The following is a 21,139-nucleotide window of genomic DNA, read 5'->3' as shown; positions in this document are numbered from 1 at the left end:
GCTGGCATTCTACCGGGGAGGGGAGAGGCAGCATATGTATAATACATACACATATTATAAAGATATATACACATGTGTATATGTGAATATAGTTAGTTAGTGGAAGTCTCTTGGTGACCAAGAATGACAATTGTCTTTGTGCATTTTCATCTACAGTGTTCCCTCATATGGCTTTGAAGTCCAAAGGCTGAGGCACAGAGTTTGTGGCACGTGGGGCATGGGACGCCAGTTGTTGTGGGAGGTGCGGTTGTGGCCAGGTGTCGGCGTTCATGCGCAGCGTCAAGACGTCGACGTCCTTTATCTTCAAAGGTGGTGGTGGCATGGTGAATGTGGGTTCGCCAGCTGCTTCTGTCAGAGGCAGCGAGTTCTAGTTGCTTTGGTGTAATGCCAGCCTACTTCAAGTTGGACTTTAGCTGATCCTTGTATCTTTTCTTTGGTCGGCCTTGTTTCCTGAGTCCGGCTGACAGTTCACCATAGAATACCTGTCTTGGTATTCGCTGTGCGTCCATGCGGATGACGTGTCCAGACCATCTGGGTTTTGAGGACCAGGACTTCAATGCTGACTTCCTGATTGGTGATTCGGTCCTGCCATCGGATCCTCATGATTGACCGGAGGGAGCGTTGGTGGAATTGCTCCAGCTGTTTCATGTGCTTCCGGTACAGTGTCCATGTCTCACAACCATACAGGAGCGAGCTGAGGACCACTGCGTTATACACTTTTAGCTTCGTCGCAGTGCTTACACCTCTGTGTTGGAGGACTTTGCAGCGCAGCCGCCCGAGTGCCTGGCTGGCCTTTTGGATCCTGGCATTAATCTCGTGGTCTAGGGACCCGTCGTTGGCGATGGTGCTGCCCAGGCACTTGAAAGTGTTGACGTTAGAAAGCTGCGTGCTGTGGATAGTTATGCACAGCTGGTTCGTTGGCCTTCCTGATGCAGGTTGGAACAGCACCTCTGTTTTGCTGAGGCTGATAGTCAGGCCAAACAGAATATATATATAACATATTGTGTATATATTATATACTCACACATATTTATGTGTATATATTTAAATATATAATAAGCATTAAGAAAATACTATGAGATTAAGGAGGAAGGGAGAGATCACCTAGGTGTATGAGGATCAGGGAAAGAGATAACATCTGATCCTTGAAAAAAGTGATATTAAAGCTGGTGGATATGTGATAAACTATATAAGTATAGTTCTTTACAGCTTTCAAAGTATATTAATATACCTCACAAGTTGTGTATTTTGATTTCTTGTTACATTTCTCAATAGAAACAGTATTAAAAAAGAGGTTATATCATAGACTAGTCCACAAATGCCTATTTTTCTCACTATGTAATAAAAATACCTCTCTTTTGGGAATATGTATGTATATTATAGTTTGTGACACTCTTTCTGTGAGAAAATGCGTTCTAAATTAAAACTCAGAGGGCAGATAGCAGGATTTGAACTAATAAGATATGGATTTTTGTGTGACTTTGAGTCAGTCACTGAACCTGTCTAGGTCTCAGTTTTCCCCATCTGCAAAAATGATGTGGTTTGTTCAAATGACTTCTAGATCACTTCCAACTCAATATCTATTATTACATATTATCATACTATTCTTTGTAGCTCAGGAATTGGGTGTCAAGAGAGGGATGATGAAAGGGAAATTTTTCTAGAAACTGCCTTGTTTGGCAAATGCATCTTTTTCCTTCCTTTGGTTCTGTCCTTGCCAGTCAGTGTATCTATTAGTTCACAATGAAGAAAGGAATGGAGGGTAGTTTTTATTTTTATTATTTTTTTTAAACCCTTACCTTCCATCTTGGAGTCAATACTTGACTCCAAGGCAGAAGAATGGTAAGGGCTAGGCAATGGGGGTCAAGTGACTTGCCCAGGGTCACACAGCTAGGAAGTGGCTGAGGCCAGATTTGAACCTAGGACTTCCTGTCTCTAGGCCTGGTTCTCAATCTACTGAGCTATCCAGTTGCCCCCTGAGAGTAGTTTTTAAATAAAGAATTCATTCTATTATATATCTCTTATATAAATTTTTAAAAACATTTCTTCTATTTATTATGAACATCATATGCTTATAAATCTTGCCCTCCTCATCTCTTCCTTCTGGCTTCCTTCAATTCCTAACTAAAATATAAGTTGCATAAGGAGCCTTTAGGGATTCCTCTTAATGTCTTCCTTTTGCTGATATTTTTTTACATTTTTTTCTGTACATATATCATGTTTATATATATTGTTTGTATGTTGTCTTTCCTATTAAACAGTGAATTCCTTGCACGCAGGGACTTTCTTTTAACTTTCTTTGTATGCACTGAACACAATTCCTGGTATACAATAGGTACCTAATAAATGTTTGTTGATTGACTTTATACAGAATAAATATCTGAATAAATACAAAGTGAATACAAGATAGCTAAATACAAGATAACTAGAGAGGAAGGACACTAACAATTAAGGGGAAGGCCTCACACTGGAAGTAATATTTGAGCTGACCTTTGAAGGAAGAATTCTAAGATGAAGAGTTGAGAAGGGCAAACATGTCCAACCTTCATACATGTTCTTTCAAAGATTAGCACGAAATATTTGAAATGGCTTTCAAAAAATCATAGTAGAAGAAAATCTTGTGAAAAATACTAATACTACTTGTTGAAACTATAGTCCAGCTGGTATTCAGTCAATCATTTGAAATCATTTTGTTTCAGAGTGATATTTACTGTCTGGTTTCCACAGTAATACACAGCCTGTTTATTTTAAATATTACATGGCGAATACGTAGAGAATTATTTTCTCAGATTTATACTGCACATTAACCAATGATTCTGGGCCAAAGAGAACACAAGAGACCAAATGCGTAAAAGACTGGTAGGATCCAATGTGAACTTTAGCCAATATCTGCTTTAGAGAACAGAAAATGTCAAACTCCAGCTGTTTTGGCTTACTAGAAGAATGTACAGCCCAGTTTAACCTAATCTTTGTCTTTCCCTAGAGACAAAAAAGAAGTCCATGACATAATTTTGTTCCTCTCATTTTGTTAAGTAGTAGCACTTTACATTTCATTTCACTCTTTTAACCTTCAATTTCTTTTCATTTAATTAGGTATAAAATAAAAACCCTCATCTGATTATGGAAGGGATTTATATTTTGTGGTTGAAAAGATTACAGAATTCTTTGCTATTAAGTTATTATGAGAAAAATATCTTAGAAAATCAACATTGAAAGAATTAAATTTGTTACCAGATGTGTATTTTAGACTATATAAATGTTCCTTTAACCAAATGGTATATATTCTGAATATTAGATAAATATTTCCCTTTCAATTTGGCAATAAAATATGTGATAGTGTTTAATTTAAATAAGAAAATAAGTAAAGTACTGACATTGGAAGAAAATGGCTATTGTACAAATGATTAGAAATTAGGCCTTTAACTTCCTATTAAAAAGGCAAAAGCAAAAAGAAGAGTGACTCAATGAGAAAAAGAAAAGAGATGATTATTTTAAAAAACAGAAACTACTTAATACTTTTATTGTTATATAATACTAAAAAAAAAAGCTGATGTTTAGAAAGAAGCAATAGTAGCACCAACCCCAAATTATATATATATATGTTTGTTTTTTTTAAACCCTTACCTTCCATCTTGGAGTCAATACTGTGTATTGACTCCAAGGCAGAAGAGTGGTAAGGGCTAGGCAATGGGGGTCAAGTGACTTGTCCAGGGTCACACAGCTGGAAAGTGTCTGAGGCCATATTTGAACCTAGGACCTCCCATCTCTAGGCCTGGCTCTCAATCCACTGAGCCACCCAACTGCCCCCCAAATAATATATTTTTAAATGGCCTCTGGGTCTATTTCAAGACAAGAAAAGGCTATAGTACAGAAGAAATCCAATTTCATCAAGTAAAAAGCAAACTAAACAAAAGCAAACTACTGATTCTTCTGTGGAAGTACCTTTGCATCTTTGAGAGAGGATAGAAACTTTGTGCAACGATATACTCTCAGACACTTGCATACTTGTCTTTTTTTGTTACAAGGGAGTTTTGTGAGTATGGACTCACATATGCATATGTGTGTGGGAGATGGAGACAGAGACATTAAGAAATAACTATAGTTACAAAACAAAAGGCATCAATAAAAATTTTAGGAGAATAGTAAGCTGTACTTAGTAATTTTTTATAACCCACCCCCCAGAGACCATGTGCAGTGCTCCACTCCCCCCTTACCCCACCCAGAGGAGGGAGGAAGCATTCCCATTAGGCTATTGGGCAGAAGGGTGGGTGATGTGAAAAAATGTCATCAGGCACAGTGGAGAGTGGGAGGGGAGCAGTTCTGCCTGAGCCCTCTGCCTTTCTAGTAAGGAGCTCTAGTGGAGGGGAGGGGCAAAGCAGTGGGGGTGCCTATAGAGAATTCTCTGCATGCCATATTTGGTACATGTGCCATAGGTTCACCATCACTGGCTTAGGCTTTCACAGTCAAGGTTTTTCATTGCCATCTAGTCATTAATTAATTAGTTAATCTAAGCATGGAGGATAGCAAAGCAGCATAATGTATATAGTAAATATTGAGTTCATAGCACTGAAGGAGTTTCATTTTAAAGAATCTTTTATATAGAGTTCTTTGAAATAAATTATCTAATTTCCTTTTTATTTGTATATACTTATCTAAAACCCCAAAATAATTTTGATATGTTAAATTTTATTTAACTTTATAGGAACAATGTGACTTTTCCTAAAACAGTTTATGAATGCTTACAGGTCAAGATTAACTCTTAAGAATTATTATAAATTCATGATTATAATAAGACTATAATAACATTGTATCTGTTATATTAGTATAAAAGAGTATATATGTCCAGTGAAACTAAGTTGGAATTAAATATCCATTTTTACAAATTACTGATGCTTTCCAAATTGCTGACCATAATCAATCAAAGACTTATTTTTTAGTTTGTATAGACCTAGCTTTTTAACAGGAATCATTGAATTAAAACTAAGAGATGACTTAGCAGCAGAACAATTTAATTTAATCTGGTAAGAAATATATCAGAACAGTAACTGCATTGTTTCAATTTCTACCATCAAAAGAGCATTTCAGTTATCCAAGAAAAGTTAACCCAGAAAATAGGACAAAATAGCTTCTCTACCTAACAGAGTTTCTATAAGATAATGACTATGAGATAACTTCAATTTGTTTGGAAGTATGTGCCATATAAACAAATTACTTTCCTTCCTAAAGACCTATGAATATAAATTCCACTGGGAAATCTTATAAAGCTTTGAAATTAATTCATAGTATTTTGCTGAATAATTAAAATTATGTTAATTTCAAAGGTAGTATAAGTTGCCAATAAAAAGTAGATTACAAAGGGAGTATGGAAAAAGCTTAAAAATATCAAACTTTATTAAAAAATGATGAGTGGAACAAACTATTTTCTAGCAGCCTCAAGCACTTAAAAATTAAAAAGTGCTAAGCAAATTAGCAATAATTTTTATCTCTTCACTAAAGCATAAGTCTGAAGATTAGTTTGGGTGACTTTACATGTATTTAAAAACTACTGAATTTTTTCAAATTCTATAGAATCTATTTTATAATGCAATTTTTGTGTGTTTGTTTCAACAACCACCACCCCCTCAACATTTTTCTGTATTTTGCTTTTCCATGGTTAGCAGAAATGAAAACTGTTATTTTGCTCATTGAAGCAGTTTCATGAATAAAACCAGATTCTCTGATATAAAAAATCTACTGGATCAAATAACATCTTTCAAGACCAATAGATATGGTATGAGAGAACAAAGGAGAAGAAAACATGTAAGAGAACTGAGGAAAAGGAAGATAGCATAAGAGAAGTGAGGGGAGGGCAAGAAAGAGAAAGGTACAAAAGAGAAGAGGAGGAGAGGGAAGAGAAGGGAAGGGGAGGGCAGAAAAAAAGGAAAGAGGAAGTGGGAAATGAAGGGGAAGGAAGAAAAAGGAAGGGAATTGAAGGGTAAGGAAGAGTAAGAGAAGAGAAGAAAAGGGGAGGAGAAGTGAGGAAAGAGTGAAGAAAGGGAAGAGAATTTCATAACTATATCTTTTTTCTGGGCTATATATTGATTCATATTTACCTAACAATCAAGACACAAAATTGCTTAAAAAACAGCTAGAGTAAAAAAAGGGACTAGCATCAGACCTGAGAGACTCCAACAGAGCAGCAATGATTCTTGCCAAAAACCCACAGATGTCCACCACATGAACAGCTAACACAATCATCATGAAGGATGTGATGAAAGTCCTTTGCACACAATGCAATCATCCTAAGGTGCAAGTATCCATCTGGTCTTCATTAATTTTTCTAGAAATTCAATAACTTTAAAGATGTTTAAACAAAGACATATCTAAGAGAAACTTGAATTAAAAAGAAACCTCAAGCAAAATTATAAAGTGATTCTACAGTAAAACTTATGTTCCATTTTGTTAAAGATATAAAAGGAGTTGTTCTAAAAGCATCCCAAATACTAATTTTTCTCCTTCATGTGGAAAGTACAGAACAACTGAAGAGAAATCATCAAGACTTTATAGAAATCAAAATTAATCATCTCATTTTTGGTCCTAGCAAAAATGTATCAAATTTAAAAAAAAATTAGGATTGAAAATCTTATATTTATTGATAATTAAACTAAGGAAATAATGGACCAATATAATGCTAAAATGAAAATGGAACTTTCTTTTACTTATTTCCCAATTCATAATTTAATATTAGAAGGAAATTTTATTTGCCTAAACAATGACCAAATAACTTCGTACTTGAGAGTAATCTATTCACAAACTTTCAGAGAAAGTAAATTTTCATGAATTTAAAAAATGAACATAATAAAAGCTAACCAACATGACAGAAATGGCATTTTATGTCCATCTTGAAGAACAAAGAAACTCCATTACCAAGCATTAAGTATACTTTAATAGTATTACTAAATAATTATTGTTTTAAAAAAAACTCAAGGGTTAAAGTTAACAATTTAAAGAAAAAGAATAAATTCTAATTCAAGTATTAGGTGTGAAATTCAGTGCAAACCAACATTTATTATGCACATAATGTTTGTAAGGTATCTGCATAGGTTTAGTACCAAAAATGTATAGAAATAACTTTTATGTATGAATATATGTTTGTATATGCACATGAATATAAATACATACTTTTATTTTACATATGTATCCATGTGTTATCACATATACATAAACAATGCTTTGCAGTTAATGAAGCAGTTTCCTCACAACTCTATTTTATCTACTGACTAATGTATATATCAAATCAAATTCAAAATGCAATTTTTTAAATGTGCTGAATGTCTTGGGCAAATCTTTGAAAAATATTTATGAAACCAAATTAATTTTGTACTATTGTAGGGTTATCATTAAATAAGTTGAAATTATTAAAAATGCTTTTTCACCCAATTTGTGATTTCATTGATATAAGGATTTCCATTTGAAAAAAAAACTCCCTCTAACAATGCAGAACTAGGAGTGTAATATAATTTATAGTCTTGAGAGTTGTCTCATGCCCTGATTTCCAGAATCAAAAACCAGTATGTATCAGAGACAGGAATTGAACTCAAGTTTCTCTGACCCTTAGACAAGCTTTATATCCACTATACAAGGCTGACTCTTACAGAAGAGACAACTGGTATCAATTAATTCATTGGTTCTGGCAATTTGAGTTTATTCTTTTAATATTCTGAAGGGATTTAAAATAAGAGGTGTATTTAATATACAAAAATCTATTATTTATCTATAGCATAGTAGAAATGGTAAAAGAAAAAAACAGTGAATTTCAAAATAAGAACAGAAAAGAGAAAATAGAGGGAAAGCCAGCAACAAAGGGAGAAGGCAGCGGGGGTAGGGTGGGGGGGAGGAGGGGGGCAGTAGAAAGGAAGGGGAAAAGGTAGTAAGGAAGGACTAAAGAGAAGGAAAGGATGCGGAAGAAGGAAAGGTAGAAAAGGGAAAAGGAGGGGAAAGAAAAAAGGAAAGAAATGAAGAGAAAAAAGGAACAAGAATAGGAATGAGGAAGGAATTTTCTATGAATTGTAATAAAAATATACTTTGGAGATATTTCTAGTTGTAATAAAAGGAGATACTGGGCTGAATAATTCTGACAGGAGAAACTCAACATCCTCAAAACCAGCATCAAAAATCCTAAAAGCACGTTTCAGCTCCTTTTGAGATTTGAATGGTTGTTCTATGTATTTAGGGAAATTTTTTTTTTAGAGATTCAAGTTCCTGTGAATTGTCTATGGACTTTGGACTGCAGTGCACCAGAAGTAATAGATAACGTGGTGACCTCCTTTAATGAACAGATTTTCTCTAATTCACTAGCAGACACAATATCCTTGTTACCTTCCTTTCCCCTATCAGTGACTTTAGCTGTCTTACCTTCAGATGCACTGTCTGTCTGTCCATCGTCCTTGCCCATAACCTGATCTAGCCCTTTTTCCTTAATAAATTCCTCAAAAACGGTCTTAATCATGCTTTCCAGGTTGTTATCAATAGCCAGCATCTTTTCTGCTTTTAGGGGAATCACAAATCTAAATATCTTCTTTTCTTGAGTCAGAATTTGAAGGACAGCCATAAATATCACATACACTTGAACCACTCCCTGCCAGAGTATAGGGTCTGTTTGGAATGGCAACTGCAAAATAGACATTGTTATGTTGCCTATGTAATCAATAGAGTACACGATCATGTGGGTCATTCTGCTGTACAGTATGTTGTAGACCCAGAAAGAAGCAATGACAGCCATCACCACAACTCCAAAAATCACTTGATTAAATATTTTTACTCTTGTCTACTCTGCCTTTCTAAGGATTGTGGGGTTCAGTCAGTCTTCGAGGTGCCAGTTTTAATAAAAAATATACTTTGGAGATATTTCTAGTTGTAATAAAAGGAGATACTTTTAAAGGAGTTTCTATAGTAATAAAGGATATATTTGGAGATAGATACTTCAGAGATAGAGATACTTCTGAGGGATAGAGAGATACTAATAGAGATAGTACCAGAGGGTAACTATCAATCAATACTTGATGGCTTATAGATCAAGATTTTTCCTACCCTCCTCCTTCCCCCACTCCTTCACAGAGTGGACTATGAGGTTTAGAGAAAATATTCTTTCTCTCTTTCTCAAGTAAGGGGGTTTATTGGGAAAGACAGGACAAGGATGGAAGATGAGGTAAGAGGGATGGGGTTATCTCTAGTCTATAATGAGAGTTAGGAGGATTTTGGGAAATGTCAGTCCTGTCATAGCTGTGACAAAAAAGTCTGTCAGGGAGATGGGAAGACAACTGTTTAATCTTCTTCCTTCTTCCTTCAAACTCAAATCTCAGAGACACCAATATCTTCTTCACCATACCAGCCAAAAGTTAATTCGCAAATTTCTCCCTCAGCTCCAAAGCCACACCGGTCCCTAAGCCTAGGACAGAAGCTAACAGAGGTCCTGTTCAGAGCTTCTTCCCCATTCAGTCTGGCTTGGCTCTCCAACTGTCTTTCCTGGGAACATTCTATACGGAATGGGTTTTTTTTTTTTTTTGATTGACAGCTGAGGTCCTTTACTTTGTGTTGCATGTTTGTCTTGCCTTGTAAATCCTCTCCTTTACAGAATGTGATTAATAAATTTTAAAATAATGTCAGTATTATGTGTATTGATTGCCCTCTCCTCCTATATACTCTTCTTTCTGGACTTTCCAGACACCTCTATCTCCTGTTCCATCTTTTATCTATCTTCTTTTTTTCAGTTACCTTTGTTTACTCATCATCCATATCAAGCTCCTTAACTGTAAGTATTCCCCAAAGTTCTATCTCAGGTCTACTTCTATTTATACTCTTTGACTTGGTAGGTACATCATCTCTTATAAGTTAAATACCTCTAAGCAAATTACTGCCAGATCCATAAATTTAGTCCATCTTTCTGCTGTGTTTTGGTCCCATACCAATCAATCAATTGTTAACTGGCTACTACATTCAGGCACTGTTCTAAGTACTGGGGATACAGTGCTTAAAAAAATGTGAAGTACCAAGACTGAGAGTTTATCTTAATAATGAGCTTTTTGGGGGCATGTCACCAACTTCCTATTAATAGTATCAAACTGGATATCATGGAAAATGTTAAACTCAACATGTCCAAAACTGAATTTATTATATTTTCCCCTAAACCTTCTTCCTTCCAAAGTACCCTATTTATGAAAAGGCACCATCACATCGCAGTCTTATAACTTTGGCATCGTCTAAAACTCCTTACTCCACAAAAACAATCAGTTGCCATATCTTGCCATTTCCACTTTGACAACATCTCTCCTATTTTACTCTTTTGAGAATCACAATAATTCAGGCTCTCCTACTCCCTCACCTAAATTACTGCAACAGCATTCTAATTTATCTCCTATCTCATGTTTTTACCCACTCAAGTCTATCCTAAACATTGTTGTTAAAGTAATTTTCCTTAAACATCAAATTGGCCATAATATTCCCCTACAGAATTTAGTTGTTTCCTATTGCTTCTAGGATAACTTATAAAGTACTTATCAGCTTTTAAAACCCTATACTCTCTGACCATAACCCATCTTTTCAGCCTCATTAGACAATATTCCCTCATTAGACAATATTCTCCCATATTCTCATATTCTGTGATTTGGTCAAACTTTCCTTCTACCTTTTTCTCACACTTAAAACTCCATCCTCCATTTCTGTGCCTTTACAATGGCCATCCTCCATGCCTGGAATATCAATCTTACCCTTATTACTTTGGTTTTAAAAGATTACTCGATTACAAAAATGAATTATATGGAAATAGGTTTTGAGTGATAATATATGTATCACCCAGTAGAACTGCTTGTCAGTTCTAGGAGGGGGGAGTGAAGAAGGGAAGGAGACAAAAAGAATCATGTAACCATAGAAAAAAATTCAAACATTAAACTAAATTAGAAAAAAATAAAATACAGTTCAAGCACCATCAACTGCATGAAGTTTTATTTTCTCTCAGAACCCTTAGATTTGACAACTTTGCATATGTTTGTATTTATATTCTTTATACTTCACCTTGTAATTTTATATCTATATGTAAATATAGATATGTATATATATATTCATTGTCTTCCCAATTAGAACACAACCCCCTTATAAGCAGTGATTTCAATTTTTGTCCCAATTACTTAGCATAGTAAACACTTATTTAGTACATGCAGAACTAACTCTAGAGATTGTCCACCCAGAAGAATTTCATACTCTACATAAATATGTTTTTGTATTTGTTGCGTTCTGTGTGGCTTGTTAGAGAAGTAGCATTTGAATTACACCATGAAAATCTATAATACATAATGCAACCATCACAAGGTTATCAGCAAATAGAATCATCTGAAGGACCTCATCTTCATTTAGACTCTTTCCAGAACATTCTACATAGTGAGAAGGGTTTGTCCTCCATAATAATGAAGACCTTTCAGTATATATACTTTTTTATTTTTCACCTAGTAATGATGAGAGAATCCCTTGAACAGTTGTAGTGTTGCTGTATGAATGAAGGAATATTACATGTTCATAATAAATGTATGAGACACCCTATTAGAGGAGAATTCTGAAGATTTCATTTTATTCTTATCAAACAATTTGTATAATTAATGATCAACAAAGATACTTTAAATTCTGTATTTTAAAAAATATTTTTGAATGAATTATGTAATTGAGAAGATGTGGCCTGCTGCCAAAGATCATTTTTGAAAACTGATCTAGGTATTTTCTGGGAACCAGGCAAGACTGATTTATACTTAAGTCTTTTCCATTCTTTGTTTAAAAGACTCTGGGAGGGAAGTGAAGCTAAGATGGTGGAGAAGGTACAAAAACCTATAAGATTTCTGCAAATTACCCTGCAAAAACCTATAATGTCTCAAAACAAATCCTGGGGCAGCATAACCCACAAAAAGACAAAGTGAAACAATTTTTTTGGCCTAAAACAATTTAGAAGGCTGGCAGGAAGGATTTAATGTACTGGGAAGGAGGTGGAACATAGTGTGCCAAGGCAGGCCCTACTAAGGCATCAGAACTTGAGCTCAACTGAAGCAGCAGCAAAGGTTTCTAGAACTCTCAGCCACAGGTGGTAAGGAGGGTTCAGACAACTACTCAGAAGATGATTGTAGGGGTCCCTTAGCTAATTCTGAGTGCAAAACTCTTGTCTCATTCCCTATACAAAGAACTATGTTGCAGAAGGTGAACCAGGTGAGGAGTATCACCAGTCTATCGCAGAACTTGTAGTCACAGGGAATCAGGGGACCCTGGTAGTTCCAAGGGGGTAAAAGTGTTTGTGGTTACTCACAGAACAGAGCACAGGCCAGGAGATTATTAAAAACACCTCTGCTTACATTATACTACCTAGGAAGAACTGAAAGTAAATAGATCTCCTGTGCCAGCTCTAAAACCAGCTCCACAAAGAACCTGAAGCTTGAAACAATGCTCCCTTCACCACAGTTACAGAGCCCAACAGTTTTTAAACTAAAAGAGAGAGAAAAAGGCAGGAAAGTGGTGAAATAAAAACAACAACAAAAAAAAACACAGAAAGTAATTTTGTAAGTAGACTCAAAGTCAGAAGAGGAAAACAAAGTTAATCCTGTTGCATCCAAATACCCTAAGAAAAATATTAATTACTCTCAAGTCCAAAAACAATTAATGGAGGCCCTCAAAAAGGATTTTAAAACTCAAATAAGAGAAGTAGAAGAAAAATTGGAAAAACAAATGGGAGTGATGTAGGAAAATCATGAAAAAAAGAGCCAAAAGCCTGGTAAAGGTGGCACAAAAAGTTTTTAAGAAATTAATATCTTAAAAAACAGAATAGGCCAATTGGCAAAAGAAGCACAAAAATCCAAAGAAGAAAAGAACTTTATAAAAGGCAGAATTGGTCAAATAGAAAAAGATATATGTATATATATATATAAATACACTGAATAGAAGAACTTCTTGAAAGACAGAACTGGCCCTTTGAAAAAGAAATGAAAAAATTCACTGACAAAAAGAATGCTTTACAATGTAGAATTAGCCAAATGGAAAAGGAGGTACAGAAGCTCACTCTAGAAAATCATGTATTAAAAAACTGGAAAATGAGGGGATGTCCTTGTTTGGGGAATGGCTGAAAAAAATTTGGTATATAACGGAGTTAGAATACTATTATTCCATTAGGCATAATGAATTGGCAAGCCATTGTCAAACAAAGTAAATAAAGCTCTCTATGGTCATGTAAAAATGCTCTAAATTACTATTTAGAGAAATGCAAATTAAAACAACTATGAGGTAACATTCCATGCCTATCAAATTGGCTATCATAACATAAAAGGAAAATGACAAACCTTGGAGAGGATATGGGAAAGCTGGGACATAAATGGGGGAGCTGTGAACTGATTCAATTATTCAGAAGATCAATTTGGACCTATGACCAAAGGGCTACAGAACAGTAGCCTTTGACCTAGCAATATCATTACTAGATTTTTATCCCAAAGAGATTAAACAAGAGAGAGAGAGAGAGGGAAAGGATAAATATGGACAAAAATATTTAAAGCAGATCTTTTTCAGAGGGAAAAGATTTGGAAAGTGAGGAATATTCATCAATTGGGACATATGATTATAATGGAATACTTCTGTGATATAAAAATTGACAAGCAGAAGGAGCTCAGAAAAAACTGGAAAGATTAACATGAACTGAAGAAGAGTGAAATAAGCAGAAGCTGGAGAACATTGTACAATGGCAGGAAGACTTTATAATGAATAACTGTAAATTATAGCTATTCTCAGTCACACAGTGGTCCAAAACTGTCCCAAAGGACTCATGATAAAAAATACCATCTATTTCTCAAGCAAAAGTACTGAGTCTGAATTCAGACCAAAGCAAAATGTTTTTAAGAAAGTATTTCTATTTAAGTTCCCTTCTTCAAAAGGATTAATATGGTAAAATGTTTTCACATGATTGCACATGTAAAATCTATACAAGATTGTTTACTACCTCGAGGAGAGGGGTAGGAGGGAAGGTAAGCATCTGAGACTATTATGCTCTGAAAATGTTAGAAATTGTTTTTTATAGGTAATGGTGGAAAATAAAATAAAAATTAATACTTAAAGAAATAAAAAGAAAGTTGTTCTATACAATGTCCATATTTTCATCATGGATACCTTTGAAATGTGTGTAAATTATTCTCATAAAACTTTTTATAGAGATAAAAAATAGACCTATAAGGTCAGTAGTTACAGAGGTCTGAGCAATAATATAATTTTTTTATAATAATTTATCTTCTTTTCTTTCAAAGATCTTTAAAATTCAGCCCTTCAATGCTTTTAAAAATTATGTCACCTATCCCAGCTTTTGGGACAAAAATCCACTATTTGACAAAATCTGCTGGGAAAATTGGAAGACAGTATGGGAGAGATTGGATTTGGATCTAAAGATAAACTCAGAATGGGTGAATGACATGAATATAAAAAAAGGAAACTATAACTAAATTAGGTGAACACAGAATAGTATACATGTCAGATCTTTGGGAAAGGAAAGATTTTAAGACCAAGCAAGAGTTATAAAAAATTACAAAATGTAAAATAATTTAGATTACATTAAATTAAAAAGGTTTTGTACAAACAAAACCAATGCAATCAAAATTAGAAGAGAAGCAACAAATTGGGGGAAAATCTTCATAACAAAAACCTCTGACAAAGGTCTAATTACTCAAATTTATAAAGAGCTAAATCGATTGTACAAAAAAATCAAGCCATTCTCCAATTGATAAATGGGCAAGGGACAAGAATAGGCAATTTCCAAGTAAAGAAATCAAAACTATCAATAAGCACATGAAAAAGTGTTCTAAATCTCTTATAATCAGAGAAATGCAAATCAAAACAACTCTTAGTTACCACTTCATACCTAGCAGATTGGCTAACATGACAGCAAAGGAAAGTAATGAATGTTGAAGGGGATATGGCAAAATTGGTATATTAATGCATTGCTTGTGTTGTGAATTGTGAGTTGTGAATTGATCCAACCATTCTGGAGTGCAATTTGGAACTATGCCCAAAGGGTGCTAAAAGACTCTCTGCCCTTTGACTGAGCCATAGCACTGATCAGTTTATATTCCAAAGAGATAGTAAGGAAAAAGACTTGTACAAAAATATTCATAGAAGCACTCTTTGTGGTGGCGAAAAATTGGAAAACGAGGGGATATCCTTCAATTGGGGAATGGCTGAACAAACTGATATATGTTGGTGATGGAATACTATTGTGCTCAAAGGAATAATGAACTGGAGGTAATCCATGCAAACTGAAATGATCTCCAGGAATTGATGCAGAGTGAAGGGAGCAGAACCAGGAGAACATTGTACACAGAGACTGATACACTGTGATACAATTGAATATAATGGACTTCTCTATTAGTTGCAATGCAATGATCCAGGACAATTCTAAAGGATTTATGAGAAAGAACACTATCTACTCTCAGAGGAAGAACTGTGGAAGTAGAAGCATAGAAGAAAAACCACTGCTTGATCACATGGGTCAACGGGTATATGATTGGGAATGTAGACTCTAAATGATCACCCCAGTGCAAACATCAACAACATGGAAATAGGTTTTGATCAAGGACACACGTAAAACCCAGTAGAATTGTGCGTCTGCTCTGGGAGGAGTTGGGTGGAGAGGAGGGAAGGAACATGATTCTTGTAACCAGGGGGAAATGTTCTAAATTGACTAATTAAATAAAATTTTCAAAAGAAAGAGAAAAAAAATTATGTCACTTACTACACAGATTTCACTTATGTATACTTGGTTTGACTTAGTTGCTCTTTGTCTTCTTCTTCAGCACTGTTTATCCATTTTCATAAGATATTTTAGATACCCGAAAATCAAAATATGATGATTCCATTATCATCACTAAGGAAAATAGATTTTGTAAAACTATGGAAGGTATTATATTTTTTCATGTAGTTGCCATCCTCTTTCCATTTTTACCTATAAATAATCATGAAATGATTAGAGTTGGCTTTTTTTTAACACTGAGCTTTCTACAGACTTATTTTCTCCTTTATCACTTGACTTTTATGAGGTTTCTGATGTTCCTCTCTATGTTTTACAAATGGATCAACATTTTAAGCCACTGTTATTCTTTCCTGCTATGGTTCACTATATAGCAAAGAGATTAAATATTTTTTAGTTTAAGAAATTTCTAGATTGATTTGGCATCCTCATCCTGACAATTGCTTTATGAACAAAAGGATGGCAGTGTTGATATCTTCATTGTTATCTATTTCTCATTTTTTGAGGTCATATTAATAGGTCACATTAGAATTTTTATAATTTCATGGAGTGACTAGCAACTTAATTCTAATTTGTTTTAACTTACTGTTTACTTTTGATATTTATACTAATTAAAGGAGTGCACAGAGATAATTGATTGTGACATTTATAAGACATTATTTCTGATCAACTATGACTTAAGTAAATTTCTTTCTTTTTTTTCTTTTTTGATATTATTTGCTCCACACCATGCCCAGTTGCTCCTGAATCTCTTTCTGAATATACTATACTTCATGGGTGTGTATAGGGAATCTAAAGCTTTTGAAAGCCATGCTACCTAAACACAAATTCTGGCCCAAAAGATTTCCTCGTATGAATAGCTGTGTCTGTTGTCCAAGAATTAACCCAATGTTGTTAAATTTTAAGAGAAACAAGTTACTATGAACCACAGATTGATTTAGAAAACCACAAGTTAACGGTATATTTTATTATATTTTTACTTATCTTGTGAAACATTTCCCAATTGCATTTTATTTTGTTTAGGCAGTACTCAGGACTAACCTAGACAATTCCAGATAGGTTTATCACAAGTAGGATGAGTATTAGAACATTAATTCTTTGGTCATGACAATTTATGAAATGATAACATCAAAATATTTTGAAAACATCTATGCATAAACACATAAATTAGAAATGATCCCCAGTCTTAAAGGTTTCCTTTGATTTTTAAAGTGATTGAAGGAGTAGTTAAAAACACAGAATAAATGGTGCTAAGAATCCTATGGTATTCAGATCATTTATAAATATTAATTATAAAGTCAGTGCTGTGAATATGAGATCTTTGTCCAGAGACCAACAATTGAAACACAGCTGCAGAACTAAACCATGTTGAGAGTGATATTCTCCTTTTAAAAAAAATCAGACCAGTAAACAAAGAATGATATTTCACAGGACCCTTGGTCACCTTACTTAGCAATTATTCACAATGATCATAAACCAAAAAATTGCCATAAAGATAACTGCAATGTATGTAAGCTCCATTGTAGACTATGGAAAGAGAAAGAAAATCTATGAACATTTTAACAAAATCCTAGAAATGAAATCAATACATACTTTAATATTCACTGACTTAAATGCAAAGAATAACATAGAAAACGATCTCCCCCCCATTCCCCCTCCAAAAAGGCTGGAAAACATGGCCCATGATTAAGAAATGAACACTGGGAATTGCTCATTGGCTAAAGGAGAGGGATGGAGAAGGGGAAGGAAAGAATATGAATCATGTAATAATGGAAAAACATTTTAAATTAATTAATTAATTAAGCTTTTAAGATAAATAAATTTTAGAAATTAAAAAAAAAAAGAAATGAACACTAGTTATATGATACTATGAGAATTTAGGAGTTGATCAATTACATCATTGTTTTCTGCCTTGGGAGGAGTGAATGTAGAATAAACCATTGATGCTCCAGGATGCAATGCCTTGATTTTGCCTATAGGATTCCTTCTGGGTACTAGAAGAGAATAACCAACTTCTATCATATGAACATGGGGCATCAACTAACACTTTGTCAGAAATTTCAGTTTAAACATCTCCTATCTTTCTGCCATCCAATTCAGACACTTTTATTATAGTTATAATGGGTTGTGGGATGAAGGATTTTAGTGTCTCAATCACTTTCATCTCAGACTATTATACTCATTGAAGTGCACGATATGCACACTGTAGAAGAGCTACTGATTTACCCCTAGGAGTAGCACACATATCCAAAACTCTTTCTCCTTTTTGTATTTCCAGAGCCAGCACTGGTATAAAGGAGGCAGCATTTAGAAGACAGTATCTTTTCAATTTACCAACTTCATGTCTCTCTGAAGGTATTCAACCAGGAATTCTACTAAGGTAGCATATAAGTGGTTTAGGATGGTAAGGAAAACATCCTTGAAGAAGAGTATGATGTCTCTTCAGCTGTAAATTCTTCTCCAGCTCAAAAGAATAGTTGAATCTATTAAAAAGGATTGCATGTTGCCAACATGATGGAGATGTCAAAATGTCCCTTATTGTAATTCATGAATCTTTAAGCTCTTTGACATGGCTTCTCAAAATGATCCAACACAACTGCAAATCTGTTTTGTAAGAGTTCTTTCTGACTGTGGTTTCAGCCGGCTCAGATCTGCAGCTGGGCCCCAAAGGGTCTCACAGAAGATGTGTGTCTAGTAGGAAAAATTATTTCACCAGAGAGCCATGATTAAGAAATGAAAGAAACTAAAGGCTTTGGGAAACAACTCAGAAGTCTCATTCTGATTCATTATGAATTATAAATGAAAAATGAATATAGGTAATAAAGGTAGAATATTATACTGAAAAATAAATTATTCATTCTTAGTAGATAAATTTAAATACAGTTCCTTCCTGATGGAAATGTTTTGGAAGTAAATGAAACTTTGTACTGTCCCTTAAAGGTAATGTCAGTGTTTATACAACCACAAGAGGAATCCTAGAAATAGAAGCTAAAGAACTCTTCTTTCATGAATGGCAACCACAGATGAGTTCTTACCTAAAACCAGCGTCCTCTGATTAGCATTTTGATTGATATAGAATTATTTCTGAAGTGAGATTAAATAAAGGCATTTCCCATTAAAGCAGGCAAAGGTCATTCTATAGTTCCTGATTTAATCCTACTCATCTGGTTTTATTATACATAGATACTGACATAACCTTACCTGAATCAGATGAAATTTAATTGATATCTTCTCATCAGAAAGCTCATAGCACTACTAACTATTGAGATACTATTATTTTACACTGTCAAGTTAAGAAAAATAACTTTGTTGAAGAGGGTTGCAGGTATTGTGTATAAATAATTGTAGCAAGTAATAAGTACACTAGAGGATTGCTGAATATGATCCACTTCCTATGATATATATATGTGTATATATATATATAAATCCATTTGAAATCACAAAAAAGAAGAATATAGTTGTTTAATGTTTCCATTTATTTGTCAAGTGAAAAATTTGAACTAAATTATTTCCAAGGCTCTTTCTAAGTTACTTTTTCAAGCTTCTTTGAGGTTTTTTCTTCTTTCAAGAAGTTGCACACAATTGTTCTATTTACTTTGATTTGTAGATGATTAACATGAGAAATCTGATTAGTGTAGATGTTAAGAAGTCTTAAGAAGCTAATTAATTATAGTCTATTAACATGTATTTATTAACTGCCAACTAGGTGCTGTACTAAGCAATGGAGATACAAAGAAATGTTTAAAAAACAGCTTCTTTTGCCAAGGAACCCACAGTTTCATGGGGAGACAACATGCAAACAACTATACACAAATAAGATTGATCTATCTATAGAGAGAGATATATAGATATATGTGTATGTGTATTGTGAGTACACATAGATGGCAGATTTGTACTATACATATATATTTACATAAGCATGTATGTTTGCTATAATACAAATTGGAAACAATTGTTTTGGGCTTTTAATTTACATCATAAAGAAGTTTATAGAAAAATAGAGAATTCACTCCATTTTCAACTTTTTAAATGTGGCCCATGAAATATTATCTGGGACCCCCAAAGGTGAAAATAAACAACACATGGTAGAATGCCAACTGAACCTTTCATGTAAAGCTGAAACAGGAAGTAAGCTGTCAGAAGAACATAAACTACCACCCTAACCAGTGATCAGTGGCGTTCTTCTTGGTTTCACTTGCTTTATGTCCCTTGTATAAAATTCTTAACATTTCCCTAAGAATTAAATTCAATAGGCATTATTAAATACCCACTCTAGACAAGAAGATATGGTACTAGACAGTAAAGATACAAAGACAAAAAAAAAATGAAAGTCTCTCACTCCAGGAGCTTGTACCTAATTGTATATTTCCTTGCCCTAGCCAGTCCTGGATTATCAAAGAAGGTAATTACCTCAATTATATTTTGGCTCTGAGACTGTCCTGTATTTTCAGTTGGAAATTCTCTCTCACTTTCCTTGCTTCCACCATTGATACATTTCACCAATAGCAAAACCTCAATGAAAGAAAATGAATGATAGCAATATAATCTTTTAACATTCCCCTCTGAACTACCAGAATTTTCTACATCTCCTAAAGTACAAAATTAGATAGTATTTTAGTAAGAGTCAGATAGACATTTAGTAAAATGAATTCTCTTGGATTTTGCCCTTCTTCTTTTGTATCAGATTTGAATACACACCCCAATTGCCAAAGCCTACCCCAAATTTTGTTCATATCCTGTTCTTGACATGTTTGAATTTGCTTCTTCATAAAACTCCCCTCACTCCAGATATTTATTCTTTGCAGGGCATCACAACGGGTATGTGCTAACACCAGCTCTTGGGTGCCAATTTTTCCTGTATTTCCACTTCAGAAATAGGCAAACACTAAAAATCAGGGCCTAATTCATTATTTTGCTTATTTTCTAGACTTCTTAAAGTGATGGGAAAATATTAATAAGCAGATTAAATATAAAATGCAAATACATATTTTCCCACACAAGTCAGTTTTTAAACATTTACCAGTATGCCACTGCCTATCTACCACTGCCAGACACAGTTTTTTGACCCTGTCACATTTAAATACTTAAACAGTTCCATGGAAAAGTCTGAATCAAATAATACATGTGCCATATGACTTTTTCCATTTTTATTGGCGCAACCCCACTACTTAAAAAGTCATTCCAGTAAAATATCATATACTTCTCAAAATTATTAAGTAACCTGACTATTGTTTTCAATTGAAACGTGCTCTTCAACTTTTTAGAATTTCAGATAAAAAAATATTTTAATGCATTTTCAATTTTCTGGCATTTTTCCTCTGATTAATAAAGAACTTTTTACTGTCTAGTTCT

The 21,139-nt window shown here is 34.1% G+C and overlaps 1 protein-coding gene and 1 pseudogene across 7 annotated transcripts in view; both read right to left on the bottom strand.

Moving 5' to 3' along the window:
• The window catches only part of XRCC4 (X-ray repair cross complementing 4), a 433,707-nt gene that overhangs the window by 266,577 nt on the left and 145,991 nt on the right, over positions 1-21,139 (bottom strand). The gene's annotated exons all lie outside the window — the stretch shown is intronic.
• Positions 8,010-20,274, bottom strand: LOC130457951 (tRNA (cytosine(34)-C(5))-methyltransferase, mitochondrial-like; annotated as a pseudogene).

Source organism: Monodelphis domestica, chromosome 3, assembly GCF_027887165.1.
Source record: "Monodelphis domestica isolate mMonDom1 chromosome 3, mMonDom1.pri, whole genome shotgun sequence".
Classification (NCBI taxonomy): domain Eukaryota; kingdom Metazoa; phylum Chordata; class Mammalia; order Didelphimorphia; family Didelphidae; genus Monodelphis; species Monodelphis domestica.
Note: the sequence above shows the minus strand (reverse complement) of the source record. Positions and strands in the feature narration are given on the sequence as shown.